Raw genomic sequence first — 21,146 nt, 5'->3', positions numbered from 1 at the left:
GTCTCGCTGTCTGATGGCACTTGCAAGTCAAGGATGGTAACACTCAAGTTGCTCCTCGGGCTGATCTCTCCTGGAACAGAATAAGGCTATCTTACTGTTATGTACAAAGTTGTTTTTGATGCTGTTGCTGGACTCTCTCCTCTGATTGGGATCTGCGGTCTCGCTGTCTGACGGCACTTGCAAGTCAAGGATGGTAACACTCAAGTTGCTCCTCGGGCTGATCTCTCCTGGAACAGAATAGGGCTATCTTACTGTTATGTACAAAGTTGTCTTTGATGCTGTTGCTGGACTCTCTCCTCTGATTGGGATCTGCGGTCTCGCTGTCTGACGGCACTTGCAAGTCAAGGATGGTAACACTCAAGTTGCTCCTCGGGCTGATCTCTCCTGGAACAGAATAAGGCTATCTTACTGTTATGTACAAAGTTGTTTTTGATGCTGTTGCTGGACTCTCTCCTCTGATTGGGATCTGCGGTCTCGCTGTCTGACGGCACTTGCAAGTCAAGGATGGTAACACTCAAGTTGCTCCTCGGGCTGATCTCTCCTGGAACAGAATAGGGCTATCTTACTGTTATGTACAAAGTAGTCTTTGATGCTGTTGCTGGACTCTCTCCTCTGATTGGGATCTGCGGTCTCGCTGTCTGATGGCACTTGCAAGTCAAGGATGGTAACACTCAAGTTGCTCCTCGGGCTGATCTCTCCTGGAGCAGAATAGGGCTATCTTACTGTTATGTACAAAGTTGTCTTTGATGCTGTTGCTGGACTCTCTCCTCTGATTGGGATCTGCGGTCTCGCTGTCTGATGGCACTTTGCAGGTCAAGGATGGTAACACTCAAGTTGCTCCTCGGGCTGATCTCTCCTGGAACAGAATAGGGCTATCTTACTGTTATGTACAAAGTTGTCATTGATGCTGTTGCTGGACTCTCTGCTCTGATTGGGATCTGTGGTCTCGCTGTCTGATGGCACTTTGCAGGTCAAGGATGGTAACACTCAAGTTGCTCCTCGGGCTGATCTCTCCTGGGACAGAATAAGACTGTCTTACTGCTTTGTACAAAGTAGTCTTAGATGCTGTTGCTGGGCTCTCTCCTCTGATTAGGATCTGCTATAGAGCTTTTTGACGGCTCTTGCAGGCATCAATCTTATCACGCCGTTATCTTTTGTTTATTTGTCTCTATTTAATGTGGTACTGTTCATAACAGCTCGGATCTATTGTATTTATAATATCCACAATTTCTCAATTTTGATTAAAATATTCAATAGGTCTTTGCAACGTTATCAATTGAATAGTTGAAATTACAAAAGATACAAGAAAGTGAGAGGAGATAGAGGCTTTTATAAAAGATTGATCAATTAATTTTTAGGATGTATCAATAACTCATATTTACTTTAAATTTGAATTTCAAACGAGAGATTACTTTATTTCCAAACATCAGTAATTTCAAGCCCTATTTAAATTTAATTTTGTACAAGACAAGCGTCCATTAGGTATTCAAAAGATGTATCACTGCGTAACTGTGACGTCATTTACGCCTCGGCTGAACTCTGAAGATGAGTTACGCCACTCAGAATCGGATGATGAAGTGTCGATCAAGATGCAGCCGCAGGCGTAATGGAACACTTTACGGAACGTCTGACATGAAACTCATCTTCGTTCGCGATAATATCGCTCGTTAACGTGATTAAAGGCTCTGTGTCAGTCTTTGACGCGACGTTTTTCTCCGCGTTTTGTTACCTAATCTCCCTCGCTTTATTATGATGTTCAGCTTTACAAATCAACTTCACTTTACATTGGCGTAATGATATGACATTCATGTCATTCCAATGGATACTCCATATTCCTTAGCGAAATGTTTTAGTACTGTACATCCCCGACGAGTTATCGAGTTAAGGTTTTGTAACTGTGACATGTTTGTGAAAAGAAACTAGACTCCGTTGAATTAATAATAGACTAAACACAAAATAAGTGTGATTTATACACATTAACTAGACAAATTAGAAATATACCTTTACTTAAAATTTGGATTCAAGGATATACAAGGAAAACCACAAGAGAATCTAGTTAAACTATTCAGGTAAAAACTAATAATCAAGCATCCTTTATAAAAGTCTACTTCTTCCCATCCGTATTTCTCTTCTATATATATATATATATATATATATATATATATATATATATATATAAATGCGAATGTTTGTTTGTATGTTCCGTTATAACTCTGGAACCAATGCACGAAACATGGTGAAATTTTGTACAGTGATTCTACACGTTCCTGGAAGTAACATAGGCATACATACTAGAGTAAATTTGGTCCAATTATAAATAGTTTATTTAATTATTTTTTTAATTATAAATCGTTGTTGATGTTAGATTGTTTTATATTGGATCCGACAGACTGCGCTACGACACATAATACAAAGCGAACTGATACTTAACAGCTGTTAATACTTTCAGCTGAAGTTCATCAAAGAGGCAGAAACATTTGCTTACATTTAAAATTTATAATTTTTTTTTGTAAAGTGCTTGATCAGTAGTGTAATGCCGGTTGCATAGAAGACGTCATTGCCTAATTTTAAATTCAGATTGCACCAATGATCAATAATAATAATATATAAAAATGAATGTTTGCGTGTTTTTCCTTTATAGACTCAGAAACTATTGGACCGATCACTATGAAAATTTGTATTTATTTGTATTTTTCTATGTAGAAGATTTATATGCAATGCCCATTGATGTAACTCACCACCAGGCTGTACTGCAAGATATAAAAGTTATCAAAGCGCCTGCACATTATAAACTGCAATTACAACACAGTTACATATTATATTAAATAGCCAAACACTATTTGAAGGCAAAGAAATATAAGGGCAAAGCTTAAGAGACGCGTGCGAAGCCGCGGTAAATTGTACAAAACAAATCGTGTAACGCATTAGGAAATATTCATAATGTGCAAACTTTCTTGAATAAACATTTGTGTTGCTGAATGTAATATTATTCGATAGGATCCAAAAATAGTGACAAAAACAGTGATAATAGTATAAGATAACGTTGCATAGACGGAGTGTTTTAAAATGTACTGCAACATGAATACATTGAATAATTTCATCTCCCTTAACATGACGCATTTACAACGCATATTTTCACCTTATATATGTAAGGTGACGTAAATATAACAGTGACTTATTTTAAATCACTTATGGTGTAATTAAACTAAAACACTACAAAAGTAACAGCTACAACAAACGTTAGTTTTGATCTAATTATATGTTACAATAAGAAGTTTTGTTACTTATTATTGTTCTTATTATTAATATTCTTATAAAAAGTTATTTTTATTTTACTTTTGTATAAAAATGCTTCCTACTTACGGTTTAACTCATTTTAAACACGCATTTAACATTACACTTACTTCAGGGAACAAATTAGTTTTAATAAAACTATTTTCTGACATGGATGAATAAGCATATCTCATGGATGATAAAAACTAGTTTCACCATCCAAAACTTTAAGTAAAAGCATCAACAATATCTGATAGATTCGAATGATGTACTGTAGGAATTAGCAACAGAGTTAGGGAAGTACGGTTGTGTACGAAAAACCGGGAAAGACGGAAGAACAGTATTATGACGCTCGTATACTTCTGTTTAAAAATGACAGTCATATCTCAGAGTCGGTGCCTGTAATGATTATATATGGGGCTCCCCTTCCGAACACTGAGCCTCTTGCCACTGTACATTTCTCACATTTGACTTTTGCCGTTGCCAATTTGTGTTGTTTACTGTAGTGTTTTACTGGCGGATTGGAGCGCAAAACGTTGTTCTTCAACCGTTTTTCAGTGTAACGCAAACTCTATTGTCTACACTATTTTCTTTTTTGTTATTAAGTTTTTTAAATTAAAGAATATCCCCTCTTTTATGTCTTATTCTGTCAGTCCTCATGGCATGTGCGAGAATATTATCAAACAGAATAAGGAGAAGAATCCATGCAGTAAAAAGTCGATGGTACTGATAAAAAGTGTAACGGTCACAGACAGGATTCGAACTTGCGTTGTCCCTAACTCAGACTTAAAGTCCAACGTCTTAGACCGCTCGGCCATCGGCACTCCCATGTCGATTCACCTTTTTGTGGTTAATCAACTTAATGTGAAATAAAATAATTTTGATAACTTATTGTTATTCGTGGCTCGCCATACTAAAATTCATCTTTAATGGTTTTTTTTTAGTTTCCAATCGTAACTTACTCTTCCCGCGTCTTCCCCTCTTCTATCCTAACATAATCAGTTCTTTAATGGATGTAATAAAAGAAATTATTCGATGATTTTAAATTCAACTTTAAAAAGCCAGAGTTCTGACATCAAAGGACATTCATTAAGAGTACTCCTGTGCACACTCCACAGCATTTGATTCAGTAACGTCTATTCGAAAACCGATACAGAGCAGATAACTGAAATTAACCTCTTCTTCTCCTGGTGAAATTTTATTGGAAAAAAGAATAATCTAACTATTTCCCTTTTATCGATCCATACAATATGGAAATGTTTCGAAAATTACTTTTACCTTATCATGTTGTTATTTTTAATTTATTACTACTAATTTCTCGTTGCTGACACGAAAATAACTGTAGTAACCCACAATACTTTATGGCACGTCCGAATTTTGATGGTCCACCTGGCTGTATTCTGGTATTTTTACTAACATAATTGGCAAGGTAGATCCACCAATACACTAATCTTGGGAAATAATTGACAATATTATTCGTTGATAAATGATACTCTCTTAAGTTAATTTATCTCAAAGTTCAGTTTTCTGAAAGAAGGAAGAATTAAAAACGCTTCAACCAGAAATGAAAGCTCATCAGTCTTCTTGATAATGTCTGTCGTTTGGTCGCTCCCATTTTGTTCTCCCAAGGTAGTTTTCCTCGGATAAAACCTTTCCTTGAGATTTAAGATCTCGTCTGAGTTGCACTAGTGGTATTAAATAATATTATTAAATTAAATTAATCTAAGGATATACACATTACACGTATTTATTATTATTAAGTTCCTCTAATATTTAATAAGAAACCATTTTAGTGCCTATAAACTGTTATTTCTCACTCTTATTTTATAAATAAGGTGAATAGATATGTGTAACTCTTGAAATTTGTATTTAATATAAAACACTTTTTTGCCCCTTCTAGAAACGGGAAGTGGAAATAACTAAACAAAGCATTCAAAAATAAACACCTTGCTCATCATAAATAAAATTAATAAAGGCATTCATAAACAGGGAAAAATTAGTGAAAATTTCTCGTCTTAGGTATGTATGATTGTCATTAAAAGCTTTCTTTGGGTTCAAACAATACAGTTTCAAGTGATTGATAAGTAATTAAAAGTTCATTAACTACTATTGTTCTGTGGACTATTTTCCCTACAGTATCTAAAACTAAGCTAGTAACGATAGTTATTTTACGCAAACATATTTATTACGAAATCATTAAATAAATATATGCTTTTTGATTAATTTAATTTTATAAGTTTAAAATAACTCTAAGATATCAAATTTTAGCTGTTTGCTTCTCACGTATTTAATTAATTCTCTCAAATTATAAAATTTAATTACATAGTTTCGAGGAAATCAATATGACCTCATTTTCGACATCATTCAACCAAAATGACATGTTTACTATTTTAACTTTTAAATATAATTTTAACTTTTATGTTCAAAAATTTGTTGTAAACTTCCAATGACCCCTCTCATTTTAATCAGGCCCAACCCACCAACACGCATATTATTTAAGTTCCATAAGCAATATCTAAAGTTATATTTTTATCTGTATTAATTTCAATTATATCTAAAATTTTGTTTAGTTGATTTCCTAATAGCAAAATTTTTACTACACTGTTTAATATCTAAAATGTGCACCATACTAAAATTTTAAGAATATTTTAATATTAATGGGGTCATAATGAATGACAAAACTTAATAGCTTCTAAATAAAGTTCTATTAACATTAATTTAATCTAAAATAGTTGTAATCCATTCAAAGTTTTTGTAAGAATTTATCTTGCTGAAAATATCCAAATAATATTCATCTCTTCAGAGATTTTTAATTATTACAAAATTTATCCAAAAATATGATCTTCAAACTCATTTGGAACTCATCGATGCGGAACAATTATACTAAGCTTGGTTAGAATATGATACACATCATATGATATGGCAAAGTATCAGTGACACTGTTAAAAAAAATTCTGATACCTTCATTTATTTACATTAAGATATTCCATTTATTTTAAGATAAGCATATTCATCCTACGTTTCTATCAAACGAAGTATTTGTGTGTCTTATTCATTCGTAAATTTAGCTAAATAAAAGATGTTTGTCCATACCATACATTTGATACCTAGATATTTCAAGTTCAATAAAGAATAATAATGGTACATCCTGATTTAGAAGAAAGATTCAAAATAATTACAAGTAACATGTTAAGGTACTTTTTTAATTTGTTGCCATTTCTGGAATATCTTTGCAAAGTAAAGCATATGTATTTAATATGGCATTCAAAAGTATTGCCTTAAAACTACCTTTGAAGACGCAGCACACAAAGTTCGTGAATGAATGAGTTGTCGTCTGGACACGACAGCGAGTTTATCCCTGCACATTTTCTTGTGGCAAAACTTTCTTTTTGAAGTACTTTTCTATCATGAATGATGATTAGGGACCTATTAGAATCTTTACAACAAGTCATATGATATAATTCCCAATCCCTAAGTTTAATAGTGGTTGTGACGAGTTCTTATCTGACCTACATTATATATTTTTTTACATATTAGTAATGTATGCATTCTTGTATATATATATATACACACACACATTTTATACCAAATTATCTTTACGTACGGTGCACTACACTTAACGTACTGTCAATGTTAATTGGATAGTAAATAAAAAAATAACAAATGCATCGTGTAGATGAGTTTAATCTCCTACACTGCCTGGGATGGTACTCGAAGAAAGTGCAGAATTCAACTTTCTGCTGTACAATCTTCAACTGAGTACGCTGTTCTCCACTTATAACGCTAAGGCGTAGGGGCACCACCCCTTTTTCTTTGCACCTGGCTTGCTTGGGAAACCAAGTTTGAGCAAAGGAGTAGATACTAATCCTACAGCAGATTTCAGCTGTAACTGTGTTACAGCGTACTTAGTTGAAGATTGTGCATAAGAATTTTGCATTCCGCACTTTCTTCGAATACCATCCCAGCCAATGTAGGAGACTAAACTCGACTACAAAACTTTCCTGCCAAAGACGATCTGATAGACTAACAAATATTTCTTCATGGAAGTGAATCATATTGTAATAACTGACTGGATTGTGAAATCAGTTAAACCAAAAAAATATTTAGCTATATTGTTTCCTTTGTGAATAAAAACAAAACAAAATCAATTTAATGCATAATGTTAAATGTACTTTGAAATGAATTCAATCAGTAGACCTAATCCCAAGACTGTACAACACGAAAATTCATACTCTTGTTTTAAGACAAATATTTAAAATTATGAGTTAGGAACGTTGATTTGTGAAACATATACAAACTAATACGAATGCCAAAGTTAAATAAACTATAATAATACATATAAAACCTAAAATGCCTCATACAGCTATGGCAAACATGAAAACAAGCACCAGGTTAAAGCTCATGCCTTCACAGCTAGAAATTCTAAGCACGAAAAATACTCCACCGACTCAATTGAGGGAAGTGGATTGTCGTGTCCACTGCCGAATCGTTTAGGGTGTGTTTGGCTCTTAACTGTCTTGTCTTGACATCAAGTAATATCCTGCAATAATTAACAATTATCTAAGTTTTAATACGATTGTTTAAAATGTATGAATTTAAATTTGCTGTTGTTCATCAATTGCTTATAGGAGATCTGAATGAGTGTGCTAGCACAAAAGTACTCAATCATCAGTGTACGTTGCTGTTTGGGTGCCTAAAACGTTAAATTTTTAGAAATCGTAAAAAAACTTTTTCCACATTATTACTTTGTCTAACTTCTCTATGACAATTTTAATTTTTTGAACGAATGGAGGATATTCCTTGTGAGAAAAATAGGCTTTGTTAATATCTGCCAAAATCAATTAAGGTTCCAGTATTTTCACTAAATATTCATGATAATTTACCAGAGATGCAAGGTGTGCACTAAATGCTATTATTCTTTGCACAAAGAAGTAGGAGAAGAATATGAAGAGCAAAGGTAAACACTAAATGATAAAGCACTGCTCGGATTTCAATAAATTACAGTGAAGGTGTCCGAGTTGCATCCAGAATTTCCATAATAACGGTGTCACTAGAACCTCCATTTCCCAATCTAGGTCATAAATAAGTATGAGGTAACATTTCACAATTTCCATCCTTAATTTGTATCGCAGTACTAAAGCGATATTTTTTTGTATTTATTATGTGTATGGCATTGGAAAATAAATCGTGTAAATGATTTTAAAATGTCTCCTATATTTAAGGGATTTATAGTTACACAGACTCTATCACATGGACGTTCCATAAAAGTGAGGTTAGGTGGTAAATAATATTAGCGGATAATAACCAACTGATCTATGTTGCTATATTTTATTGATGTTTCCAACATTAAAATTACATTGATGATTCTCTGGTATATGCCTTATGCACCCGTCTTCTCTTGTCACCTCAATATCCAGTTAGAGCGAGCATATTCCCACGGGGTCCGCTTCTATCACTGTATCAAGGTATAAATTATGCAAATTTACACGATCCGGTCCCTCATGTTTTCACTTGGCAGGAGCAAGGATAGACAGGAAAAAGGGATTATAGGACGATTGCTGGTACCCACTATATATATTCACACTTACCGGGTTTCAAATCAAATCAAATCCTTTATTGCTCGTAACAACTTCACATTGACCAGCAAACGTCATAATTTATTCTAAATTTTAAACTCTTACACCACATTACCACCACGTCCAAACGTACATCATTGTTCATACACTCCAGTCTCATTCATCCTTCGCCAATGTCAACCCACTTCCAGCGCTGCAGTCAGTTATCGAATTGGGCGGTCTCCCAGTTAAACGCCAGAAACTCGTCAACGCTTTAGAATGCATTTGACGCCAGAAAGCGCTTCAAATGATGTTTTGACACCTTGGGCGTTTGGGCATTTTTCATATAATTTGGCAATCTGTTGATGAACGAACAAACTGCCTGGGAAGGCAAGTGCTCATAATCCACCGTTCTGTGTCTTCCAGTAACGGTATCGGTTATCCCTGCCTCGAATCTCATACTCGTGTATGTGACGCTCTCTGGTTATGGCACATTTATAAAAACAGCACAAAGATGTTTCTAAAATATAGAGACTGGGCAAAATTCAACAGTTGCAAATGTTTGAATGCTCTCTTGCACAACTCTCTGGAATTTAACCTAGCTATAACTCTCATGACTGGGAAGGGGCTACAGATTAACAGACTCCCTTGATAGCGCAACTCCTGCAGCTCTATGGATCATTTGTGTTGGGTGCCCTACACGTAGATTCTCCAAAACCGTTCTGACGTAGAGCCCAAAATTTCCAAACCTTACAGTATAAAAAGATCACGTCATGCATCCAAATGATTGGATTTGTCTAAAAGACAATAATTCTTACCGACAACTCTGAGTTTTGAGCTTAAAATACCCAGACACATCTACGGGGTTTTAGTCATTTTGCTTGCATGAAAAACCTCCCAAGACGGCATCACTACAACCACAACTGAAACTCCCCATGACCTACCAGTGGAATATGAATACATATGAATCCAAATGTGATATTTTGTGCAAACTTCTGCACTTTTGGAGCTTACAACCTAGGGTTCACTGTCTAGAGTTTCATAACGAGTCAACTTCACTCATCAGACCAATCGTCAACAAAATCCAAATACGTTGTTGCGTTAACTTAAATCCTAAATTTATTATCTCTGGAGTCTTATCTTATACTACTGCCTACACTATAAACCTACCCATTTTACCTGTATAGAACCATTGTCAAACTCCACTAATTGAGGTTACTTTATACATAGAATGTGGCACTACTAATTCAGCCTTTTTACTTATGTATTTCATCACGTAGGTAAAACGAAGAAAATAATGGATATGAGGAGAACGGAGAATATATACACATAAGAAAAGTGGCCATAGTATACTAAGTAACTAGCGTACAGATAGAGAACATAGTTCTGCGCGTGGCCCTTACTTTTATGTGACTGACTTATGGCAAATTAATTCTAGTTCGTCGTGTGCTAATCTTTGAGCAGAAAAAAATTAATTAATCTTTGAGGAGCCCAAATGTTTCTATATCAACAAAGTGTATTAACTATTTAGCTGTTGTATTTTTTGTAAAATATCCAGGGTATTTTAAATGAATGTTACTAAAATTATATTTAAACATTTAAATATCATTTTAAAAGGCGGTAGATTTTAAATTAGAATTCATTACGATTTGTTAGAAACTTCTCACCATAAGTTTACCATAACACTACATAATCATATACAATATTTTGTGGAACAGAATCAAACACTTATGCTCACCCTTTCACCATTTCTCTTTTAATTTAGTAAAGACACTAAGACGCTAATGTGTTATAATTAATTACGAGGGTAATGACTTGTGCAACAGGGTAAGACAACTATTCATATCAAATTCATAAAGGTTACATGCATATCCCACAAGCTCGTGAATATTTAAATATTCATTAATACCTTCAGAAGTCCTACCCCCTGGACGTCATCTGCTTGACAAGGACAAACTATCCTCTATTTTCTTACTTCAGAATTTCAGAAAATCCAGATTGGTATGAAATTGTCTGTCTAGATGTGGGCAAATCATGGTACAGTTGTTTTAACCAAAATGTTGGAGGATATTCGTCTAACAATTTACTAAACGAGATGAAATCCATAATTGCTATCCAGTATAATAGGACTTTAACGAGCACAGCAAATGCCTGAAAACTAGAATTTTTGTTCCATTTTAAAATGTAATGCAATGTTCAGAGAATAAGTTCTTAACTGGGCAAGAACTTTTCTGGTAAACATTAGAGTAAATACACTTTTCACAGTATACATGAAACATTGTTTTAAATGTCTGAGAACTAGAGTTTTTGTTCCATTTTAAAGTGTAATTCAATGTTCGGAGATTACGTTCTTAACTTGGCAAGAACTTTTCTACGAGTAGTAACATTAGAGTATAGAAAGTTTTGAGAGTTTGGATGAAACTTTTTGTTGTCATGATAAATTTGCACATAAATGTAAAATTGTTTTCTTGCTTAGTTTCTTTGTGGAGTTTCATACTTTCTATTGTAAATATATAAAATTTATTATAAATTACATCAGTTTATAATATTCTAATAAAATTCGATACAAGGAAAGCCATAAGAGAGCTACTGGATCAGTGTCATCAGAGTGTGGTTATTACTCCTCCAGGTCACATCATTCCCGCCTGTTCTTATTCCTATGTTCTCTGACTGTTCTATTCTAACAGTAGAACTGTTTCAGTTCTAACTAGTAGAACCGAAAGAACTTACCTTTATTGGGCAACGGTGCTGAGAGGAGCTGTTGAGACTCCTCGTGAGGCATAACGCCATCTTGTCTCATGGCGTCATCACGTCCCGTAGTCACTAGGCTTCATTCTGGAACACAAACAAACACAATTCTATAAAAAAAGCTGACAAGCAAATATCATAGAATATATCAGTATCTACGGAGCAGAATATCTAGGGTTATTTGTTTGAAGTCGATTTTGAACGATGGAAGGATTGTGAAGAAAATAGGATTTTTCCGGATATTTTTCCATCGTTCAGTGAAACAAAAATCAGTAACACTACGTTTCGAGATCTGCAATCTGATCTCTTCTTCAGGTTATTCTAACCTACCACATAATTACAAACTAGGCTGAAATAAACAAATCATACCAGAGCGTTGTGACACGCCTAAACAAGGAATCACAACCACCATGTTGTGTGTCAACTTAACTAACTGTATTCTGTAGTTCAGTTTTGATAGTTAGTGTTCTGTTTAGTTTTTTATTAAGTGCATGTTTTTGAGTTGGTGAAGTTGACACACAACGTGGTGGTTGTGATTCCTGGTTTAGGCGTGTCACAACGCTCTGGTATCATTTGTTTATTTTAGCCTATTTTGTCATTATGTGTTAGGTTAATTACCTGAAGAAGAGATCAGATTGCAGATCTCGAAACGTAGTGTTACTGGTCTTTTTGTTCCACTGAACGATGGCAAATGTCCGGAAAGATCCATCTAGGTTTACGTCTACGTCGGAAAGCCTGTTTACCCATAGACATTTTTTATACATTACATAATTACCAATTATAGGATATTTTAGACTGCTCATACAATAGTAGTGTTCCACTCATATGACTGCTGCACCTTGCCACTCATTGTATACTATCGTGTCATTTAAAATGACACTTTATGTCACACAATGGCATAGTTTCAAGTAAATACCCTTAAGAAAATATTTACCTTTACCTAAAGTGCCATGGTAATTGGTTGAGCGATTGCTAAACTATTTTTAAATGGTTCAGGTTATTCAAGTGGTATTCTACATCTATCAACATCATACATTGTTCGACTTATGACGCAAAGTGTTAAAATTGTGTACTGTACATAGAGTAGTGTTGACATGTAACAGGTTCGCTAACACAGCTTACAGCTACCAGATCGTAGAACCGCTATCAATATTGTACATTATAAAGGATTGTGCAGAATGTTTTCTTAATAACCTGAATAGCGTACATCAAAACGCGATTCTTTAGCTAGCTAATAGTTGCTTTTAACCTCTGTGAAAGCTTTAATCTTTTTTATTCGTGATTTAATGCGAGTGCTGGTGAAACCTATCACTTATGTGGGTGGAAAAGTCGAGATTTTACATGAAGCTTCATTTCTATACAGAAGACACTTAGTTTGATGATAGTGCACGTCACCCACGGAATTTGAGTGATTATTAACTATAATATTTTTAGATTGGTCTTATTGGTAATCATAATGGCAACGATAAAATAGCAGAATACATAAAGTTTAAAGAAAGTGAATACAGTAAAATGAAATTTTAACATGTGGCATTTTTATTCATAACGTAAAAGGGAAAAAGTACTGTGAAAATTCAATGTTCAAAGTTGGTGAACAAGTTTTATGTTAGTGCACTCTAGCGGTGTAGTATCCTCCTTAGCTCACCGGAACTTTTACTATTTGAAGACTGCTACTAAACCTTGATGAACTTAATGAGCAAATTTGCAAATGTATAATACAGTAAGATATCTCAAAAAAGGAGATTTCATCTGTAGGCTTTAAATTTTGCAATAAATTTTGTCAACAAATGAATGTCCAACCATCGTGCTGTTTGAGCGTCATTGAAGCCTATAGCTCAGTAGGCTGACAGGATTTATTTTTTTATTGCGGAGGATGTAATATTTTCGGTATATCTGTTCGTAGGATCTCGAGAATAAAATGAGCTAAATATTTTAAATGCTGTAAATCTTCTATTGACACTAGTGTTCTTGGCTACTAAAACGCAAGATTAAGTTGGAATCAAATCTTGTTACAGAATTTGAAAATATATTTTCCACTGTATTATATTGTTTTTTATTTATTACTCTATGAATAAAAATGTTCCTGATAATGATTAAATCGTAAGCTTGTTGTAAATAGAAAATTAGATTTTTACTTACAACACAATGACAAACAACAATACAATATAATGATCTTAAATTGTATTTTTTTCAATGAAGGAAGACGATATGTTTTCAGTTGTTTTGCCCTTCTGCTGAAGTACTTTTCCTTTATTTTATGTTAACAAATGGAATGGTAGAAGACAAGATGAACAAGGTCTATGGACATCGCACAAACTACATATATATAAAACAACATTTGCAATGAGCTATTGAAATCAAAACGGGGGCAGGACTCTGACAGAGGTTAAGATTGGAACATGAAATTCCCTATGTTGATCCGAAGTCGGGTGATAACCATGTTTAAAATTGTAATTGATCATATTATTTCAAATACAACAACGAAATAGTCAGCTTACATTTAAGATATCACTGTGAAAAAAGATTTCACTGATCAGTTCTAGTATTTTATAATAAAGTACTACATCAATTGACCTATTGTTATGTCTTATCAACCTTGTAAAGTTTGCTCCGAACATAAAGTTACACCGTCTAGACATCGTGTCGGTACAGCACACGGGGGAAATGAAGAGACAAATTTATAGGGCAAATTATGTCATTGCTTTGTGCAACACCCTCGTGACAATCTATGTGAATTAAAAATGATTATGCATTTCCTAAAAAAATTTAATAAATGACTTAGTATATTTTATTCCTTTATCTAGTGATACTACAATAAATGACTTAGTGTTTTTTGAACAAAGTGAAATTGTGACGAACTATATAACTATATGAAGGATACTTACAAATGTTACAGTAATCCTTTTACATTTTTGTATAATATCCTATTAAAATTCTTGGAGCCGAACCGTTCATAAAATTTATACATACGGATACAGCACTAGTTTCATTAACACGTGCAGAGTTTGCATCCAACTTTCGTAAAGATGGAATTTTTATTCTTACAGTCAATTATCTATTCAGGGCTAATCATCATCATTTTTTCGAGAAATATCGCGTATACAACTCGACGGATTCCGAAAGATATCTATGTTGACAAAACTGAAATAGTTTACTTTTCAAACTCATGACGTATCGCAAGAAGTATGTTCAAACAAAAGGCCGACCGCATACTAACTTGTTAAGGGAATTCGCTACTGAAAAAGTGATTTCTTTATTAAATAAGGAAAGCTTTTACAGTATTTTCTAGTTAGGGTATAGTGTAATGAATTTTGGCAGGAATTAAAATAAAATGGTGTTTTACATACATTTTGGAGGTAATTTAAAAATTGAGATTCTACAAAAAGTATTCAATAGATTTTTAAAGTTTCATATTATTTTTAAATAATGACATAAACTTCACATTTAGGCAGAATTAATAAAATAACTGTATTAGTTATCAAGCTATCCAACCTTAAATTTAATTATTTTATACAGTAAATTTATTTACTTATTTAATACTTTTCATTACGCACCAAAACTAACTAAACTATAAGTACAGAATTAAATAATGTAAGTACGTAAGTACAGAATAAGTGGTAAAAACTTGGATAATGTAGTTAAAGAGTTTTGTATTTATATTGGATTTTGTATTGAAAAACATGAAAATCCATGACACGGGAAACAGCGTTTGAATAACAATATCATCTGCAACCTGGAATAAAACCAAATAACTTAGTAAATAAATCTACTTACTATATTTTATTTTTTTAGTTTATCAACAGAAATAGATGTATTTACTAAGTTATTTTGTTTTATTCCAGGTGGCAGATCATGTACTCATTCAAACTCTGTTTACCACAAGGTCGGATATTGGTGTTTTTCGAGACAAAATTAATATAAATCCAAAACTATTTAACTATATTATCCAAAAATGCCACTTATTTTGTACTTATGATAAAAACTCCTTTCAATCGTCAATAAAAACGGGTTTTTAATTATTTGACGAATTCCATATACTGTATATCTTAAGATATGCACACCTTTTAAGAAGGATTGCCAAGGGTACAAACAAAAAAGCGGAGTCGGGTGGCCCTCAAAATAATCACACATTTACTTTTAGGGTTTAAACACGTTTAATATACTTTAATTTTAATTTAATTTTTGTAAAAAGCCAAAAATATTTGCATGGAAATGTTAGTATTGATCCATTAAAACGACAACTACATATTTTACATTGGTTATAATGGTTTATAAGCGGATCTGTTAAGCACAATTTCTCGGTGACACTAGAATCAGCGGGTAATAAATATTTAAACACGTAAAAGGCGGAGTAATAAGAAGAGAAGTGGTGAGAGAGGACGTCCAAGGACTTCAAAGGAGCTTTTCATACTACTGGCAGATAATGAGTAGCATTTCTCACGGATTCAGGCCGTAACAGTGAACCTTGATCATATCTTTGTGTAAAGTTTGATCATAACATTGATCTACGTTGGTCATAACCTGTCTTGATCATAACGTGCACCGATAAAGATAAAAAGTCATAGCACATATCATATAATAACATTAATTTTGTACGATAACTTTTACTTTCAAGAAAGTAACACGAACAACATTTACCCTATACTGCAACAAACCCTAAACACGTCATATTTTAATATAAATAGGGCATTAAATATTTACATGCATATTAGCGTCTGCTTTTAACTTGCAAGTTGTTTCGAAGTGCAATATTTTGCATACTTTTCTTTACTCTACCAAGAATTAGTTATTAAGTACAATAAAATAAACAATAATCACACAAGGAGCAGCATAAAATGGTTTATTCCATCTTATTTTACGACCAAGTAAAATCAGCTGATTGACAAAACTTTTAGTCATGTCACCTTTTTTTCATAAACATTGAATATAAATAAAAAGGAATTATATAATTAAAATTTATAAATATGAGGAACTTTTATAGTAAATATATATTTTATATATAAAAAATATTAATGTATATATACATATAGATTTACTATAAATATCCTCATATTTATAAATTTATATATTTTATATATATATATATATATATGTATAAATCAATGTTTTTTTGTTTCTATATATTTTATAGACTAAGCAACTATTTGACTGATCATTATGAAAATTTTTATGTATATTTGTTTTCCACGGAGAAGGTTTGTTTATATGCTATGTCCAATGATGTAACCAACCACCAGGCGGCGCGGCAAAAGATACAAGTTTTCAAAGCGCCTGCACATTATAAACTGCAATTACGAGACAGTTACGTATATTAAATAGCCTAACGTTATTTAAAGGCGCTAAGTTTTTACATGGCAACAAGGCAAACTCTACATCAGCGTTGAAGATGAAGTACTCACTTGAACCAGAAGTACTCATATGCGAGCAAAGCTTACGAAAAGAGTGCGAAGCCGTGAGAAACAGCTAGTATGTTTATAAATAAAAGTGACATATTGTTATACTAACCTATAAAAAAATATTTGATATGACATAATGTTCCAAATTTTGATAAAATGAAATAATCAAATAAAACTTATGAAAATAGTCGTGTTTTCATGAAAATAATGTTGAAACATGAGTAATATTACATTTTTTGTGTGTAATAACCTAATAGACAAAATTATCACAAAGCAATTTTTTTTAAGTCATGATTTTTACCTATTTTTAGTATCAAATCCCCTTAATTTGCGCAACCAGGTGTTGTTGAAACTACCGCCACAACATTACTTTTCAAATTTTTTCCTCTAATTGTATGCAAGTCTTATGTCTAGAGACCAAATACCAATTTGCATTTTATGAACACAACCTAGATTTCCTTATCGGTAGAGGAATTTAAAGAAGAAATATATTCATCTGCACTAATTTTGGTGGAGATGGAGATAGTAGGGTATTGAAAGAGTTTGAAATATCAAACCATATTTTTTTTGCAAATGATGTGTTTCTTAGCTTGACACATTCAAAATAGATCATCGGGTACACAAATAATTAGGTTTATCACTGACAGACAACTTGATAAATTGGCACACAGTCGCTTCTTTCTACGTAAGTTTAATTGATACGGATTTAAAACTAATTGACATGTCTCACGGTTTTGTGTTTTAAGCTAACTATTTTTTTTTTTTCGAAAGAATAATAATTGTTTTATATTTTTAACCTTTACGATAGCCTCAACACTCGATCCCCACCAATATTAGCGCAACTGATTATCATTGAGTGATTATGAAATTCCTCAATAGATGTATAGATTCCTCAATAAAAACCAGATTGTGAGCAAATTGGCTGTTGGCCCTTGGACTGTAATATATTGTATATACCAAGCTAGGTATATTCTTCATTAAATCCAAAAGAGAATGTCAACGAATTTAATTAAAGCTGAGAGTCTTGAACAAAACCACCTCACGCCAGGAGATCTCAATTACCCCGCTCTCATCATATCAACTTGGCGTTTGCTACATTTTACCTTAAAGCTATTCTATTTCCTTAATTGGGTGTATACTTTTAATAAATGAGCTTAATGACTATAACATTTAAATCATAGCAGTTTAAAAATATGTAATCATTGTCTGTAGTGATATTTTGGGATATTTAGTACTCAGTTCAGAGTTTCATAGTACTCATCCTTGATTTTTGGGTTTTCAGCAACTATCCTTACATATTGGGGACTCGGGGTTCTAACCCCAGCTCTAGCGTGTTATACATACTCGCTTAATCATTTAAGGGAGCACGAATAATATTAATAACTCGATCCTAATGCATTGTTAAACCTTCAGATAGTCACAAATTGAAATTTATTGCAGGCGGATTCACTGTTGGTATGAACAAAATTCCATATTTTAATGTTGAGTTTTGCTCCAGTTCGCCTGCCTTTTATTGCAGCGTCTGGTATCTGAGGCTGTCTCACACTTGACTCCTGGAATCATGTTTGTCTGAAGATATCCGAAGATAGTCGGGGACGAAAACACCGGATGAGGCAATGAAATTGCCACTTCACCTATTTATAGGTGTTTCTGTTGTTGAAACGGTTCTTTTTTATTATTGCACTGCTATATACGAAATTATGCATTACTTGAAACGCCCTATCTGTTCATGTTTAGTTTAGTGATTTTCTAATAAACTATCTTTATTGTGAAACTATAATATACAATTACCACAAACAAATCAACTGGGATAGGTGGTGATAATTGCAATAGAAATATATTTCAGTACTCCATTTACAGAAGAACTGTTCCTGTGCATGAGGAGGCTGTCGATAAATTACTTCAAGTCATAGATTCTTTAAATAATATAACTTGTAATGTACTTGTATAATGTGATAATCAAGATTGTATGTTGTTATTTATTGAAAACATTTAAATTTACTATCCTGTTGTTCAGTCAAAGATAACCAAATTTATTATGATCATATTAAGCATCATGTACGATACATGATAGCGACACGTTCTTTACTTGATCGTCAGTGCTTGCTGTGCGGCAGTGGGAAGGACCGATGAAGGAATATTAATAATAGATAAACAGTGTTACTTATAACGTATAAATATTTATTTATTTATTTACAGTGTCGTTTAAAAAATACTAAGTAGTAAATTTTATACACTCCGTGGGGCATCTGATCTATGACGGCACCTGGCAGCAGGGTACTCGGTCTGACAGGTCTTTAGACAAGGTATGGCAATTCATTACTAACCACGTCGGACGTGGATCGAAATTCTTATGTACATGTCACAGATCCTACTACAGTAACATCATATGTTAGGGTTCGATTTTACTTTCTTAAACGTAAAATTTATACAAATTTAGTGATAATATATCACATGTAGTATGCCATGACTTTTTATTTTGATCGGTGCACGTTATGATCAAGATACAAGGTAATGACCAACGTCGATCAATGTTATGATCAAACTGGACACAAAGATATGATCAAGGTTCAGCACATGACGTTCACTGTCACGGTCTGAATCCGTGAGAAATGCTACTCATTATCTGCCAGTAGTATGAAAAGCTCCTTTGAAGTCCTTGGACGTCCTCTCTCACCACTTCTCTTCTTATTACTCTGCCTTTTACGTGTTTAAATATTTATTACCCGCTGATTCTAGTGTCACCGAGAAATTCTGCTTAACAGACCCACTTATAAACCATTATAACCAATGTAAAATATGTAGTTGTCGTTTTAATGGATCAATACTAACATTTCCATGCAAATATTTTTGCTTCCTGCAAAAACTAAAGCAAAACTTAAATATAAATTTAAAAAAAAATACTGGAATACTGTTATAGATATCTGTGTGGCTGATACCAAAATAGCATGTTAGTTAAAAGATTTTATCACATTTTGTATACTATTGTTTTTATACATTAAACCATATAAAACATTTAAACAACCTAATTAAATTTTTAAACATGCTATTGTGGTAATCAATCATAAAAATGTCAGTAACACTTATTTTTAGACTCAACTTGACATATAATTTCAATGTTTCACTAAACAGTTGATACCAACAATACGCTGTGAAATGCAGTGTAGTAAAATATCAGTCAGGTTTAACAACTATTCGAATTATATAATAAAAATCCATTCAAACAACCATACAAAAACGGCGTTTTATGAATTATGTGAAACTCACAATGTAAGTACAACATATATGGTATTTTTCAATCAGTAAAAGTATACTTGCTGCTGGTCTTGAAAGTTTTAACATCACAACATTTTAAAACTAGAATAGATTTTACGCAGATTTCATTTAGAAAACGTACGATTTCATTTCTATTATAGGTACTAGTAAGAGAGCTGTGACAGTTTTACATTTTTGACCAAACCCAATTTTTGAGCGCAACGAGTGAATGACGCAACAAATAATTAACTTAACCACATTGATTGAATGGTCTTGTTATTACGCACAACTTTTACTATTTAATCTACTTTTTATCTCTTATAGATTCCAAGATACCTTAAGTGTGCATAACATTTGGAACACACTTTATATGTAGGATTGAAGTCTACTTTAGCAGTGAACAACTAAAAAAAAAAACAAGTTGCTCTTTTGGTTTAGTAAAGAGCAACTTGTACTGGCATCTCGAATTCTATTTTAAATTTGCTACAACGACTACTACTCCCTGAATTTTCATTTCATTTTGCACAATTCCCTTTGGTTTTCGAGGACTCGAAGGCTTTTTATGCTTTTATGCTCCGATGCACATAAAAGTCTACCTTTTATTAAACATACCTAACATACCACACAAAAACCAAAGAAACGAATATCACTCATATAAGTAGTAACTGAAACACAAAATAAAACTCTGTAACCAAAAACAAGGAAATAAAAAAATCGTTTTAAGAGTTAGCACTGTTGTTATGGGTCGTAACGTAAGGTCGTTTGGTACAGTCGGTTCCCAATAAAAGGATGACTAACAATATAAGAGGGATTTATTGCAGAACAGACTGCCTTTTATAAGTCACTTACACAACAATCGAAGAAAGGTGTGCTGAGGGGATATCTGCATATTCATGACTTCCTTATTACTTCTCCACCC

General features: G+C 33.1%; 1 long non-coding RNA gene across 1 annotated transcript in view; it reads right to left on the bottom strand.

Annotated features, from left to right (window-relative positions):
- Nucleotides 1-925: 925 nt before the first annotated feature.
- LOC124361898 overlaps nt 926-21,146 on the bottom strand; it is a 174,458-nt gene continuing 154,237 nt past the window's right edge. The window contains exons 2-3 of the long non-coding RNA XR_006922402.1: nt 11,559-11,663; nt 926-1,014 (exon numbers count right to left, since the gene is read on the bottom strand). This is a non-coding gene — a long non-coding RNA (uncharacterized LOC124361898). The remainder of the gene's footprint in view (nt 1,015-11,558; nt 11,664-21,146) is intronic.

The sequence above is a fragment of the Homalodisca vitripennis genome, chromosome 5 (genome assembly GCF_021130785.1).
Source record: "Homalodisca vitripennis isolate AUS2020 chromosome 5, UT_GWSS_2.1, whole genome shotgun sequence".
Lineage (NCBI taxonomy): Eukaryota > Metazoa > Arthropoda > Insecta > Hemiptera > Cicadellidae > Homalodisca > Homalodisca vitripennis.
The sequence above is the reverse complement of the archived record's forward strand: the minus strand, read 5'-3'. Positions and strand labels throughout refer to the sequence as shown.